The sequence below is a fragment of the Oncorhynchus nerka genome, unplaced genomic scaffold, assembly GCF_034236695.1.
Source record: "Oncorhynchus nerka isolate Pitt River unplaced genomic scaffold, Oner_Uvic_2.0 unplaced_scaffold_687, whole genome shotgun sequence".
Lineage (NCBI taxonomy): Eukaryota > Metazoa > Chordata > Actinopteri > Salmoniformes > Salmonidae > Oncorhynchus > Oncorhynchus nerka.
The window spans coordinates 87,876-102,500 of NW_027040476.1; the positions used below are offsets into that span (position 1 = coordinate 87,876).

General features: G+C 46.8%; 1 protein-coding gene across 1 annotated transcript in view; it reads left to right on the top strand.

Moving 5' to 3' along the window:
• Nucleotides 1-3,698: 3,698 nt before the first annotated feature.
• LOC135571215 (OTU domain-containing protein 7A-like) overlaps nucleotides 3,699-14,625 on the top strand; it is a 128,825-nt gene continuing 117,898 nt past the window's right edge. The window contains 1 exon segment of the mRNA XM_065017002.1: nucleotides 3,699-3,966. The gene's annotated coding sequence lies outside the window, so the exon portion shown is untranslated.

The following is a 14,625-nucleotide window of genomic DNA, read 5'->3' on the forward strand; positions in this document are numbered from 1 at the left end:
AAAGCCGACTCTTGATTTGATTTTCGATTGGAGATGTTTGATATGAGTCTGGAAGGAGAGTTTACAGTCTAGCCAGACACCTAGGTACTTATAGCTGTCCACATATTCAAGATCGGAACCATCCAGGGTGGTGATGCTGGTCAGGCGTGCGGGTGCAGGCAGCGAACGGTTGAAAAGCATGCATTTGGTTTTACTAGCGTTTAAGAGCAGTTGGAGGCCACGGAAGGAGTGTTGTATGGCATTGAAGCTCGTTTGGAGGTTAGATAGCACAGTGTCCAAGGACGGGCCGGAAGTATATAGAATGGTGTCGTCTGAGAGCAACATCATTGATATATACAGAGAAAAGAGTCGGCCCGAGAATTGAACCCTGTGGCACCCCCATAGAGACTGCCAGAGGACTGGACAGCATGCCCTCTGATTTGACACACTGAACTCTGTCTTCAAAGAAATTGGTGAACCAGGCAAGGCAGTCATCCGAAAAACCGAGGCTACTGAGTCTGCCGATAAGAATATGGTGATTAAGGTCTAAGATTCCTCCCAAAGTTTTCTCTAATCTCATTAAAGATTCTTCAGGAAGAAGACTCTGTGCAGTTATCATGGCGAGGTATTGAAAACAAGGGGTGACAATAATTTGGACCTCTTTTTTTTCAGAGAGAAAAAAGTATTACTTGTTTAACAAAAATCTCTTTCTCTGAGAAATTGTGTTTGTATAAAATAATATAATTTCACAATTTTTAGAGCAAATAAGCAGATTTTTTTTTAATGCAGCATTTTTCGCTCATCTTTATCAACGGTGCCAATAATTTTGGACCTGACTAGGCTATTTATTTGACCTTTATTTAACTAGGCAAGTCAGTTAAGAACAAATTCTTATTTTCAATGATGGCCTAGGAACAGTGGGTTAACTGCCTGTTCAGGAGCAGAACGACAAGTTTGTACCTTGTCAGCTCGGGGGTTTGAACTTGAAACCTTCCGGTTACTAGTCCAACACTCTTACCACTAAGCTACCCTGCCGCCCCTCCACTCTAACCACTAGGCTACCCTGCCGCCCCTCCACTCTAACCACTAGGCTACCCTTGCCGCCCCTCCACTCTAACCACTAGGCTACCCTGCCGCCCCGTACTGAGTGTACTAAACATTAGAAACACCTTCTTAATATTTAGTTACATCCCCTTTTTGCCCTCAGAACAGCCTCAATTCATCAGGGCATGGACTCTACAAGGTGTTGAAAGTGTTCCACAGGGATGCTGGTCCATGTTGACTCCAATGCTTCCCACAGTTGTGTCAAGTTGGCTGGGATGTCCTTTGGGTGGTGGACCATTCTTGATACACACAGGAAACTGTTGAGTGTGAAAAACCCAGCAGCGTTGCAGTTCTTGACACAAACCAGTGTTCCTGACACCTAGTACCGTACACTGTTCAAAGACACTTAAATATGTTGTCTTTCCCATTCACCCTCTGAATGGCACACATACACAATCCATGTCTCAAGGCTTAAAAATCCTTCTTTAACCTGTCTCCTCCCCTTCATCTACACTGATTGAAGTGGATTTAACAGGTGACATCAATAAGGGATCATAGCTTTCACCTGGATTCACCTGGTCAGTCTATGTCATGGAAAGAGCAGGTGTTCCTAATGTTTTATTCACCCGGAATATATACACTTACTTGACCAAAAGTAGGTGGACACCTGCTCGTCGAACATCTCATTCCAAAATCATGGGCATTAATATGGAGTTGGTCCCCCCTTTACTGCTATAACAGCCTCCACTGTTCTGGGAAGGCTTTCCATTAGATGTTGGAACATTGCTGCGGGGACTTGCTTCCATTCAGCCACAAGAGCATTAATGAGGTCGGGCACTGATGTTGGACGATTAGTCCTGGCTTGCAGTCGGCGTTTCAATTCATCCCAAAGGTGTTTGATGGGGTTGAGGTCAGGGCTCTGTGCAGACCAGTCATGTTCTTCCACACCAATCTCAACAAACCATTTCTGTATGGAACTCACTTTGTGCACGGGGGGCATTGTCATCCTAAAACAGGGCAAGGGCCTTCCCCAAACTGTTGTCACAAAGTTGGAAGGACAGAATCATCTAGAATGTCACTGTACGCTGTAGCTTTGAGATTTCCCTTCACTGGAACTAAGGGGTCTAGCCCGAACCATTATTCCTCCTCCACCAAACTTTACAGTTGGCACTATGCATTGGGGCAGGTAGCATTCTCCTGGCATCTCCTCGTATGGTGATCTTAGGCTTGTGTGCGGCTGCTCGGCCATGGAAACCCATTTCCTGAAGGTCCTTACCAACAGTTCTGGTGCTGACGGTGCTTCCAGAAGGCAGTTTGGAACTCGGTAGTGAGTGTTGTAACCCGAGGACATTACCATTTTTACACACTATACGCTTCAGCACTCGGCGGTCCTGTTCTGTTGTGCTTGTATGGCCTACCACTTCGCGGCTGAGCCATTGTTGCTCCTAGATGTTTCCACTTCACAATAACAGGGCTTACAGTTGACTGGGGGCAGCTCCAGCAGGACAAACATTTGATGAACTGACTTGGAAAGGTGACATCCTATGACAGTGCCACGTTGAAAGTCACTGAGCTCTTCAATATGACCATTCTACTGCCAATGTTTGTCTGTGGAGATTGCATGGCGGTGTGTTCGATTTTACACACCTGTCAGCAACGGATGTAACTGAAATAGCCGAATCCACTAATTTGAAGTGGTGTCCACAAACGTTTGTATAAATAGTCTATAGTCATATGAATATTGCATTGACTGTTGTCTGTTGGGATGTGGCGGCAGGTAGCCTAGTGGTTAGAGTGTTGGACTAGTAACCAACAGGTAGCCTAGTGGTCAGAGCGTTGGACTAGTAACCAGCAGGTAGCCTAGTGGTCAGAGCGTTGGGCCAGTAACCAACAGGTAGTCTAGTGGTTAGAGTGTTGGACTAGTAACCAGCAGGTAGCCTAGTGGTCAGAGCGTTGGGCCAGTAACCAACAGGTAGGCTAGAATCCCCGAGCTGACAAGGTACAAATCTGTCGTTCTGCCCCTGAACAGGCAGTTAACCCACTGTTCCTAGGCCGTCATTGAAAATAAGAATTTATTTAAATAAAGGTTAAAAAATATAAAAAATACAATCAAGTCCTTTCTGTCCACAATGAGACATCAGACACACATCAACTTGTGATTGGCTGGTAATGATGTATATGTGTTTAGTCCCTATTTCTACTTTTTTCGGGCTAACAATTAAAACGAATGACTACACAGACAGGACTAGAATGATATATATTTATTTAAATGTGAGACTACAGTAACCCATGGTTACCGCTCCACTGCACATCATCAGCCATTCAAATACAGAACAATGCCGTTGATGTACAGAGCAACAATGTAGCCACTCGAGAACATCACGGCATTGTCTATCCACTGTCGTTCCGCCAGCCGGGACCCGACAAGCGCCATCCACTGGTGAGTCCCTCTGCTGTGATAATGAAGCCTAGTGTTACCATAGTAATACATTGTATAAGTACCAGCGCCATTTATGTAACCACCACACTACTCCAGAAGAATCCCGTCTCCTAAATGCAGTTGGTTTAAGCCTACAACCAGACAAGCGCCCAAACCGGCCGGCGGGTTCTGAATTCGGTAGACAGACAGACACTGCGCGACAGAGAGAGACAGAGAGGGAGAGGAAAGTGAGATAGTCAATGGCATTATTAAAGGCGGGGTGGACGCTGTTGATCCTTGACGTCATGCTGTGGAATGGAACGGTGGGAGTGACTTTAGTGCTCGTGCTGCAGCAGCAGGCGGAGATAGAGACAGAATGACGGCAGGCGGATGAGAGGAGCACAGACCCCGTCTGGCGGGCATGTTTATCACACAGGGAAAATAAAACACGAAACACACAGAGACACAAAGGACCAGTGGGGATTAAACAAATAATGACGGGAGACAGTGACTTAAAATACACGGTGAGTTGATGCCTATGTGGATGTAATACTATATATATCTGGATATAGTAAATATTTGATGCTGTCATTCTTTTCCCTTCCGTTAGGCAGGTGCACCCGGTTGGTCCGGTAGATTTGCATGTCGAGTCTATGCACGGTTTTGGATTCATTTGTTATTATATTGGCTAGATAACCTATACCGTAGCTTGATGAGATTGGCAAATGCAAGTGATATTTGTGGAGAATGGTACAAAGAGATATCAATCTCAACAGTGTGGCCTTTATTAAGGTAAATACCGTGTGATTTTTTTTGGGGGGGGCCAGGGTGAACCGAATGTGATATTTTATAGGCCCCCCCGTCGTTGTTTTTCTGTCATGAAAGGAACAGAGCATTATCGTTTCGTGAGGATGGTAGGACCTAGGCTACACAACGTAGGCTGCACGCTCTGAGTAATGTGATGATTCAATTCGGGGAGCAGCCTACATACAGTAAGTCACCTTTAGTTTAAAGACAGTCTCATACAACACGGTAGTCTACGTAACATGTCGTTGAGCATAGGAGTAGACCACGCGTTTAAAAAAACACACACACAATGCATCCAGAAAACACAATATAGAGGTTGTGTAATCACACTCCTGCTATAGCACGAGACATACTTGATACCTGTCGCTCCATACATTATTTGTAACCGTAATGTGACTTTGTTTATTTCTGCGACACAAAACGCACAGATAGGCCTACATTTAACTGTGCACCGATTTAATACATTATTCTGCCTTCTTTTGTCGACGACCAGCATCTATAGGATATATATATATATTTATATATAGTATATAAAACCGTTGGACCATGGTTTATAGGCCTAAGTAAACGATAGGTATCGCTGTAATAATAGTCAGACGTCGTTGTGTGTCTTGAGTTCAGTCGTCATTTCAAATGGCTCCGCGGATCATGATAAAGTAACACATACTTGTGAAGGCCTTCATTGTCAGGAGGATGTGGTTGCTGGATCACTGCTATGGAATTGCAGTCCTGTGAAGTGATTGGCTAGCCGCGTTGTTCTGTGACAGTCTATTGGCTATAATGATGCTGGGACATGTCATCGACGTACTCATATTTTCCATTTCATCTGTTGACAATGTCTGTCTGTCTTGTCTGTCTGTCTGTCTGTCTGTCTGTCTGTCTGTCTGTCTGTACACCTAGCTACATTGTGTATTCTGGTTGGATGAGGTACCACATAGCTGTTCAAGTGTTGTGTTGTTGTCTAGTATTTCCATAGCATAGGGTTTTGTGAATCTGACTAGCGTTGTGTTTACTATATATACGTTTACACCATGTGTTGATGCTTCACCACCTGAGGCCACCCACCTGACCATACCAGTACCTGGGTCCATCCACCCACCTGACCATACCTGGGTCCATCCACCCAGCTGACCATACCAGTACCTGGATCCATCCACCTGACCATACCAGTACCTGGATCCATCCACCTGACCATACCAGTACCTGGATCCATCCACCTGACCATACCAGTACCTGGATCCACCCACCCACCCACCTGACCATACCAGTACCTGGATCCACCCACCCACCTGACCATACCAGTACCTGGATCCACCCACCTGACCATACCAGTACCTGGATCCACCCACCTGACCATACCAGTACCTGGATCCACCCACCTGACCATACCAGTACCTGGATCCACCCACCTGACCATACCAGTACCTGGGTCCATCCACCTGACCATACCAGTACCTGGATCCACCCACCTGACCATACCAGTACCTGGATCCACCCACCCACTCCAGACACAAACTATTATGTAATAATTATACTGATTGAATGGGCATACAACCTTAGAAATATAATGACTTCTGTGTCTCTGTCTACAACATGGACTCCAACTAGTTAAATATAATGACTTCTGTGTCTCTGTCTACAATATGGACTCCAACTAGTTAAATATAATGACTTCTGTGTCTCTGTCTACAATATGGACTCCAACTAGTTAAATATAATGACTTCTGTGTCTCTGTCAACAATATGGACTCCAACTAGTTAAATATAATGACTTATGTGTCTCTGTCAACAATATGGACTCCAACTAGTTAAATATAATGACTTCTGTGTCTCTGGGACATGTCATCGACGTACTCATATTTTCCATTTCATCTGTTGACAATGTCTGTCTGTCTTGTCTGTCTGTCTGTCTGTCTGTCTGTCTGTCTGTCTGTCTGTCTGTCTGTCTGTCTGTCTGTACACCTAGCTACATTGTGTATTCTGGTTGGATGAGGTACCACATAGCTGTTCAAGTGTTGTGTTGTTGTCTAGTATTTCCATAGCATAGGGTTTTGTGAATCTGACTAGCGTTGTGTTTACTATATATACGTTTACACCATGTGTTGATGCTTCACCACCTGAGGCCACCCACCTGACCATACCAGTACCTGGGTCCATCCACCCACCTGACCATACCTGGGTCCATCCACCCAGCTGACCATACCAGTACCTGGATCCATCCACCTGACCATACCAGTACCTGGATCCATCCACCTGACCATACCAGTACCTGGATCCATCCACCCACCTGACCATACCAGTACCTGGATCCACCCACCTGACCATACCAGTACCTGGATCCATCCATCTACCTGACCATACCAGTACCTGGATCCACCCACCCACCTGACCATACCAGTACCTGGATCCACCCACCTGACCATACCAGTACCTGGATCCACCCACCCACCTGACCATACCAGTACCTGGATCCACCCACCTGACCATACCAGTACCTGGATCCATCCACCTGACCATACCACCTGATCCCTGACCATACCAGTACCTGGATCCATCCACCTGACCATACCAGTACCTGGATCCATCCACCTGACCATACCAGTACCTGGATCCACCCACCTGACCATACCAGTACCTGGGTCTATCCACCTGACCATACCAGTACCTGAATCCATCCACCTGACCATACCAGTACCTGGGTCCATCCACCTGACCATACCAGTACCTGGATCCATCCACCTGACCATACCAGTACCTGGGTCCATCCACCCACCTGACAATACCAGTACCTGGGTCCATCCATCCACCCACCTGACCATACCAGTACCTGGATCCATCCACCTGACCATACCAGTACCTGGATCCATCCACCTGACCATACCAGTACCTGGATCCATCCACCTGACCATACCAGTACCTGGATCCATCCACCTGACCATACCAGTACCTGGATCCATCCACCCACCTGACCATACCAGTACCTGGGTCCATCCATCCACCTGACCATACCAGTACCTGGATCCACCCACCCACCTGACCATACCAGTACCTGGATCCATCCATCCACCTGACCATACCAGTACCTGGATCCATCCACCTGACCATACCAGTACCTGGATCCACCCACCCACCTGACCATACCAGTACCTGGATCCACCCACCTGACCATACCAGTACCTGGATCCATCCATCTACCTGACCATACCAGTACCTGGATCCACCCACCCACCTGACCATACCAGTACCTGGATCCACCCACCTGACCATACCAGTACCTGGATCCACCCACCCACCTGACCATACCAGTACCTGGATCCACCCACCTGACCATACCAGTACCTGGATCCATCCACCTGACCATACCAGTACCTGGATCCATCCACCTGACCATACCAGTACCTGGATCCACCCACCTGACCATACCAGTACCTGGATCCATCCACCTGACCATACCAGTACCTGGATCCACCCACCTGACCATACCAGTACCTGGGTCTATCCACCTGACCATACCAGTACCTGAATCCATCCACCTGACCATACCAGTACCTGGGTCCATCCACCTGACCATACCAGTACCTGGGTCCATCCACCTGACCATACCAGTACCTGGATCCACCCACCCACCTGACAATACCAGTACCTGGGACTATCCACCTGACCATACCAGTACCTGGATCCATCCACCTGACCATACCAGTACCTGGGTCCATCCACCCACCTGACAATACCAGTATCTGGGTCCATCCATCCACCCACCTGACCATACCAGTACCTGGATCCATCCACCTGACCATACCAGTACCTGGATCCATCCACCTGACCATACCAGTACCTGGATCCACCCACCCACCCACCTGACCATACCAGTACCTGGATCCACCCACCCACCTGACCATACCAGTACCTGGATCCACCCACCTGACCATACCAGTACCTGGATCCACCCACCTGACCATACCAGTACCTGGATCCACCCACCTGACCATACCAGTACCTGGATCCACCCACCTGACCATACCAGTACCTGGGTCCATCCACCTGACCATACCAGTACCTGGATCCACCCACCTGACCATACCAGTACCTGGATCCACCCACCCACTCCAGACACAAACTATTATGTAATAATTATACTGATTGAATGGGCATACAACCTTAGAAATATAATGACTTCTGTGTCTCTGTCTACAACATGGACTCCAACTAGTTAAATATAATGACTTCTGTGTCTCTGTCTACAATATGGACTCAAACTAGTTAAATATAATGACTTCTGTGTCTCTGTCTACAATATGGACTCCAACTAGTTAAATATAATGACTTCTGTGTCTCTGTCAACAATATGGACTCCAACTAGTTAAATATAATGACTTATGTGTCTCTGTCAACAATATGGACTCCAACTAGTTAAATATAATGACTTCTGTGTCTCTGTCTACAATATGGACTCCAACTAGTTAAGACTCAGACTTCTTACCTAGGAACCTCGGCCACGGTCATTCCTCTGTTTTCTGTGTTCCGTGTCTGAGTGAGAGTGTGTGTGTGTGTGTGTGTGTGTGTGTGTGTGTGTGTGTGTGCATAACAGGGTCTCATCCTATTCTAGATTTAGGTCAGGTCCCAGCAGCATGCATTAGAGTGATGTGAGATCATGTAGTGGGCGGAGGGGGATTGGTGGAGGGGCGGGGGGGTTGGTGGAGGGGCGGAGGTGGGTTGGCGGAGGTGGGTTGGCGGAGGGGGTTGGTGGAGGGGCGGAGGGGGTTGGTGGAGGGGCGGAGGGGGTTGGTGGAGGGGCGGAGGTGGGTTGGTGGAGGGGCGGAGGGGGTTGGTGGAGGGGCGGAGGTGGGTTGGCGGAGGTGGGTTGGCGGAGGGGGTTGGTGGAGGGGCGGAGGGGGTTGGTGGAGGGGCGGAGGGGGTTGGTGGAGGGGCGGAGGTGGGTTGGTGGAGGGGCGGAGGGGGTTGGTGGAGGGGCGGAGGTGGGTTGGCGGAGGTGGGTTGGCGGAGGGGGTTGGTGGAGGGGGTTGGTGGAGGGGTGGAGGGGGTTTGACGGAGGGGTGGATGGGGGTTGGTGGAGGGGGTTGGCAGAGGGAGGGGGGCTCTCACAAAGAGGGAGGATAAACCTGAAGAAGAAACACTCGGACGGTAGCACTTCCAAGCTATAATACCCTTTTCATAATGCATTATAAGCACATGTATAATGCCTTATGAGCTACTTATAATGCATTAAAAGGTTGTGGTGGTTTTTAGAGAGTGGAGCCTATAGCAGGTTATAACCAGTATATGTCAGGTGTATAACAGGTTTCTAGAGAGTGGAGCCTATGGCAGGTTATAACCAGTATATGTCAGCTGTATAACAGGTGTCTAGAGAGTGGAGCCTATGGCAGGTTATAACCAGTATATGTCAGGTGTATAGCAGGTGTCTAGAGAGTGGAGCCTATAGCAGGTTATAACCAGTATATGTCAGGTGTATAACAGGTGTCTAGAGAGTGGAGCCTATAGCAGGTTATAACCAGTATATGTCAGGTATATAACAGGTGTCTAGAGAGTAGAGCCTATGGCAGGTTATAACCAGTATATGTCAGGTGTATAACAGGTGTCTAGAGAGTAGAGCCTATGGCAGGTTATAACCAGTATATGTCAGGTGTCTATAACAGGTTATAACCAGTATATGTCAGGTGTCTAGAGAGTGGAGCCTATAACAGGTTATAACCAGTATATGTCAGGTGTCTAGAGAGTGGAGCCTATAACAGGTTATAACCAGTATATGTCAGGTGTATAACAGATGTCTAGAGAGTGGAGCCTATAACAGGTTATAACCAGTATATGTCAGGTTTATAGCAGGTGTCTAGAGAGTAGAGCCTATGGCAGGTTATAACCAGTATATGTCAGGTGTATAACAGGTGTCTAGAGAGTAGAGCCTATGGCAGGTTATAACCAGTATATGTCAGGTGTATAACAGGTGTCTAGAGAGTGGAACCTATAACAGGTTATAACCAGTATATGTCAGGTGTCTAGAGAGTGGAGCCTATAACAGGTTATAACCAGTATATGTCAGGTGTCTAGAGAGTGGAGCCTATGGCAGGTTATAACCAGTATATGTCAGGTGTCTAGAGAGTGGAGCCTATAGCAGGTTATAACCAGTATATGTCAGGTGTATAACAGGTGTATAGAGAGTGGAGCCTATAGCAGGTTATAACCAGTATATGTCAGGTGTATAACAGGTGTCTAGAGAGTGGAGCCTAAAACAGGTTATAACCAGTATATGTCAGGTGTCTAGAGAGTGGAGCCTATAGCAGGTTATAACCAGTATATGTCAGGTGTATAACAGGTGTCTAGAGGATGGAGCCTATGGCAGGTTATAACCAGTATATGTCAGGTGTATAGCAGGTGTCTAGAGAGTGGAGCCTATAGCAGGTTATAACCAGTATATGTCAGGTGTATAACGGGTGTCTAGGCACCTGACTATGCTGACTAAGCCTACAGGGCATTAGCCTGGTTCTAGATTGGTTGGTGCTGTATAGCTACAGTAACTGCTATGGCTGCTTTCATGCATAGTTGGCAAGACAGCACAAATAGATCTGATGCCAGGCTAGCAGGGCATGCTTCTTCTCTTAGGTCTGGACTGTACCACTGTGCTGTGGACATGGGGGTTCTTCTCTTAGGTCTGGACTGTACCACTGTGCTGTGGACATGGGGGTTCTTCTCTTAGGTCTGGACTGTACCACTGTGCTGTGGACATGGGGGTTCTTCGCCTTGGTGTGGTCTGTACCACTGTGCTGTGGACATGGGGGTTCTTCGCCTGTTATACACTTGACATGATTGGCTAGCCGCGTTGTTCTGTGACCTGCTATAGGCTCCACTCTCTAGCCCACCCAATTTACCTACCTCATCCCCATACTGTTTATATTTATTTACTTGTCTGCTCTTTTGCACACCAGTATCTCTACCTGTACATGACCATCTGATCATTTATCACTCCAGTGTTAATCTGCTAAATTGTAATTATTCGCCTACCTCCTCATGCCTTTTTGCACACGATGTATATAGACTCTTTTTTTCTTTTATTTCTACTGTGTTATTGACTTGTTTATTGTTTACTCCATGTGTAACTCTGTGTTGTTGTCTGTTCACACTGCTTTGCTTTATCTTGGCCAGGTCGCAGTTGTAAATGAGAACTTGTTCTCAACTAGCCTACCTGGTTAAATAAAGGTGTTCTCAACTAGCCTACCTGGTTAAATAAAGGTGTTCTCAACTAGCCTACCTGGTTAAATAAAGGTGTTCTCAACTAGCCTACCTGGTTAAATAAAGGTGTTCTCAACTAGCCTACCTGGTTAAATAAAGGTGTTCTCAACTAGCCTACCTGGTTAAATAAAGGTGTTCTCAACTAGCCTACCTGGTTAAATAAAGGTGTTCTCAACTAGCCTACCTGGTTAAATAAAGGTGTTCTCAACTAGCCTACCTGGTTAAATAAAGGTGTTCTCAACTAGCCTACCTGGTTAAATAAAGGTGTTCTCAACTAGCCTACCTGGTTAAATAAAGGTGTTCTCAACTAGCCTACCTGGTTAAATAAAGGTGTTCTCAACTAGCCTACCTGGTTAAATAAAGGTGTTCTCAACTAGCCTACCTGGTTAAATAAAGGTGTTCTCAACTAGCCTACCTGGTTAAATAAAGGTGTTCTCAACTAGCCTACCTGGTTAAATAAAGGTGTTCTCAACTAGCCTACCTGGTTAAATAAAGGTGTTCTCAACTAGCCTACCTGGTTAAATAAAGGTGTTCTCAACTAGCCTACCTGGTTAAATAAAGGTGTTCTCAACTAGCCTACCTGGTTAAATAAAGGTGTTCTCAACTAGCCTACCTGGTTAAATAAAGGTGAAATAAAAAATAAATAAAATAATTGGTTTGGACTGTACCACTGTGCTGTGGACATGGGGGTTCTTCTCTTAGGTCTGGTCTGTACCACTGTGCTGTGGACATGCGGGTTCTTCTCTTAGGTGTGGTCTGTACCACTGTGCTGTGGACATGGGGGTTCTTCTCTTAGGTGTGGTCTGTACCACTGTGCTGTGGACATGGGGGTTCTTCTCTTAGGTGTGGTCTGTACCACTGTGCTGTGGACATGGGGGTTCTTCTCTTAGGTGTGGTCTGTACCACTGTGCTGTGGACATGGGGTTCTTCTCTTAGGTGTGGTCTGTACCACTGTGCTGTGGACATGGGGGTTCTTCTCTTAGGTGTGGTCTGTACCACTGTGCTGTGGACATGGGGGTTCTTCTCTTAGGTGTGGTCTGTACCACTGTGCTGTGGACATGGGGGTTCTTCTCTTAGGTGTGGTCTGTACCACTGTGCTGTGGACATGGGGGTTCTTCTCTTAGGTGTGGTCTGTACCACTGTGCTGTGGACATGGGGGTTCTTCTCTTAGGTGTGGTCTGTACCACTGTGCTGTGGACATGGGGGTTCTTCTCTTAGGTGTGGTCTGTACCACTGTGCTCAGTGTGCTGTGGACATGGAGACTCCGGGGACGCTGCTTGGCCTCGGATCAGACATCCCAGTGAATTCTAACTCCGTTGCTCCTCGCTCCACAAAGAGACCCATCGGAATGACCATTGTGGCTTTGTGAATGGGTTCCTGTTGGCCTCGGTTCAGCACCAAGGAACTCTTCTGAATGATTCAAGAGAAGAGAATCCATAAAGTCTGTAACCGTGAGACCAGGACACGTTGCCGTCTTTAAGCCTGGTCCCAGATCTGTTTGTGTTAGATTCATGTGACCATAGGCATTGGCAAGACAGCACCAACAGATCTGGGAACAGGCTACTACTGTAGTATTGCCGTCTCCAGGGAAAGTTCATGCCATGGAGGACTTGGTCTGCGTTTCCAAAACGGCACCTTATTCCGCCCGTTTCAAATCAACGTTCTGATCCTCATCCTTGTTGTGTTGTAACCGTTCTGAGGTTGTGGGTCGCTATAGCGATCAAACCGGCTAACGCTTCAACGCTGGACTGGACCACTTCTGACTGTTAGGCTGGTCCCAGATCTGTTTCTAAGGATGTTATGTTGAGACTCAGGACATGTTGCTGTCTGTTAGGCTGGTCCCAGATCTGTTTATAAGGCTGGTCCCAGATCTGATGATGATGCCTCCTCTTAGAGGAAGTGGATGTTGTTTTGTATGTAGTGATGCCCCCTCTTAGAGGAAGTGGATGTTGTTTTGTATGTAGTGATGCCTCCTCTTGAGGAAGTGGATGTTGTTTTGTATGTAGTGATGCCTCCTCTTAGAGGAAGTGGATGTTGTTTTGTATGTAGTGATGCCCCCTCTTAGAGGAAGTGGATGTTGTTTTGTATGTAGTGATGCCCCCTCTTAGAGGAAGTGGATGTTGTTTTGTATGTAGTGATGCCCCCTCTTAGAGGAAGTGGATGTTGTTTTGTATGTAGTGATGCCTCCTCTTAGAGGAAGTGGATGTTGTTTTGTATGTAGTGATGCCCCCTCTTAGAGGAAGTGGATGTTGTTTTGTATGTAGTGATGCCTCCTCTTGAGGAAGTGGATGTTGTTTTGTATGTAGTGATGCCTCCTCTTGAGGAAGTGGATGTTGTTTTGTATGTAGTGATGCCTCCTCTTGAGGAAGTGGATGTTGTTTTGTATGTAGTGATGCCCCCTCTTAGAGGAAGTGGATGTTGTTTTGTATGTAGTGATGCCCCCTCTTAGAGGAAGTGGATGTTGTTTTGTATGTAGTGATGCCTCCTCTTGAGGAAGTGGATGTTGTTTTGTATGTAGTGATGCCCCCTCTTAGAGGAAGTGGATGTTGTTTTGTATGTAGTGATGCCCCCTCTTAGAGGAAGTGGATGTTGTTTTGTATGTAGTGATGCCCCCTCTTAGAGGAAGTGGATGTTGTTTTGTATGTAGTGATGCCCCCTCTTAGAGGAAGTGGATGTTGTTTTGTATGTAGTGATTCCCCCTCTTAGAGGAAGTGGATGTTGTTTTGTATGTAGTGATGCCCCCTCTTAGAGGAAGTGGATGTTGTTTTGTATGTAGTGATGCCCCCTCTTAGAGGAAGTGGATGTTGTTTTGTATGTAGTGATGCCCCCTCTTAGAGGAAGTGGATGTTGTTTTGTATGTAGTGATGCCCCCTCTTAGAGGAAGTGGATGTTGTTTTGTATGTAGTGATGCCTCCTCTTAGAGGAAGTGGATGTTGTTTTGTATGTAGTGATGCCCCCTCTTAGAGGAAGTGGATGTTGTTTTGTATGTAGTGATGCCCCCTCTTAGAGGAAGTGGATGTTGTTTTGTATGTAGTGATGCCTCCTCTTAGAGGAAGTGGATGTTGTTTTGTATGTAGTGATGCCCCCTCTTAGAGGAAGTGGATGTTGTTTTGTATGTAGTGATGCCTCCTCTT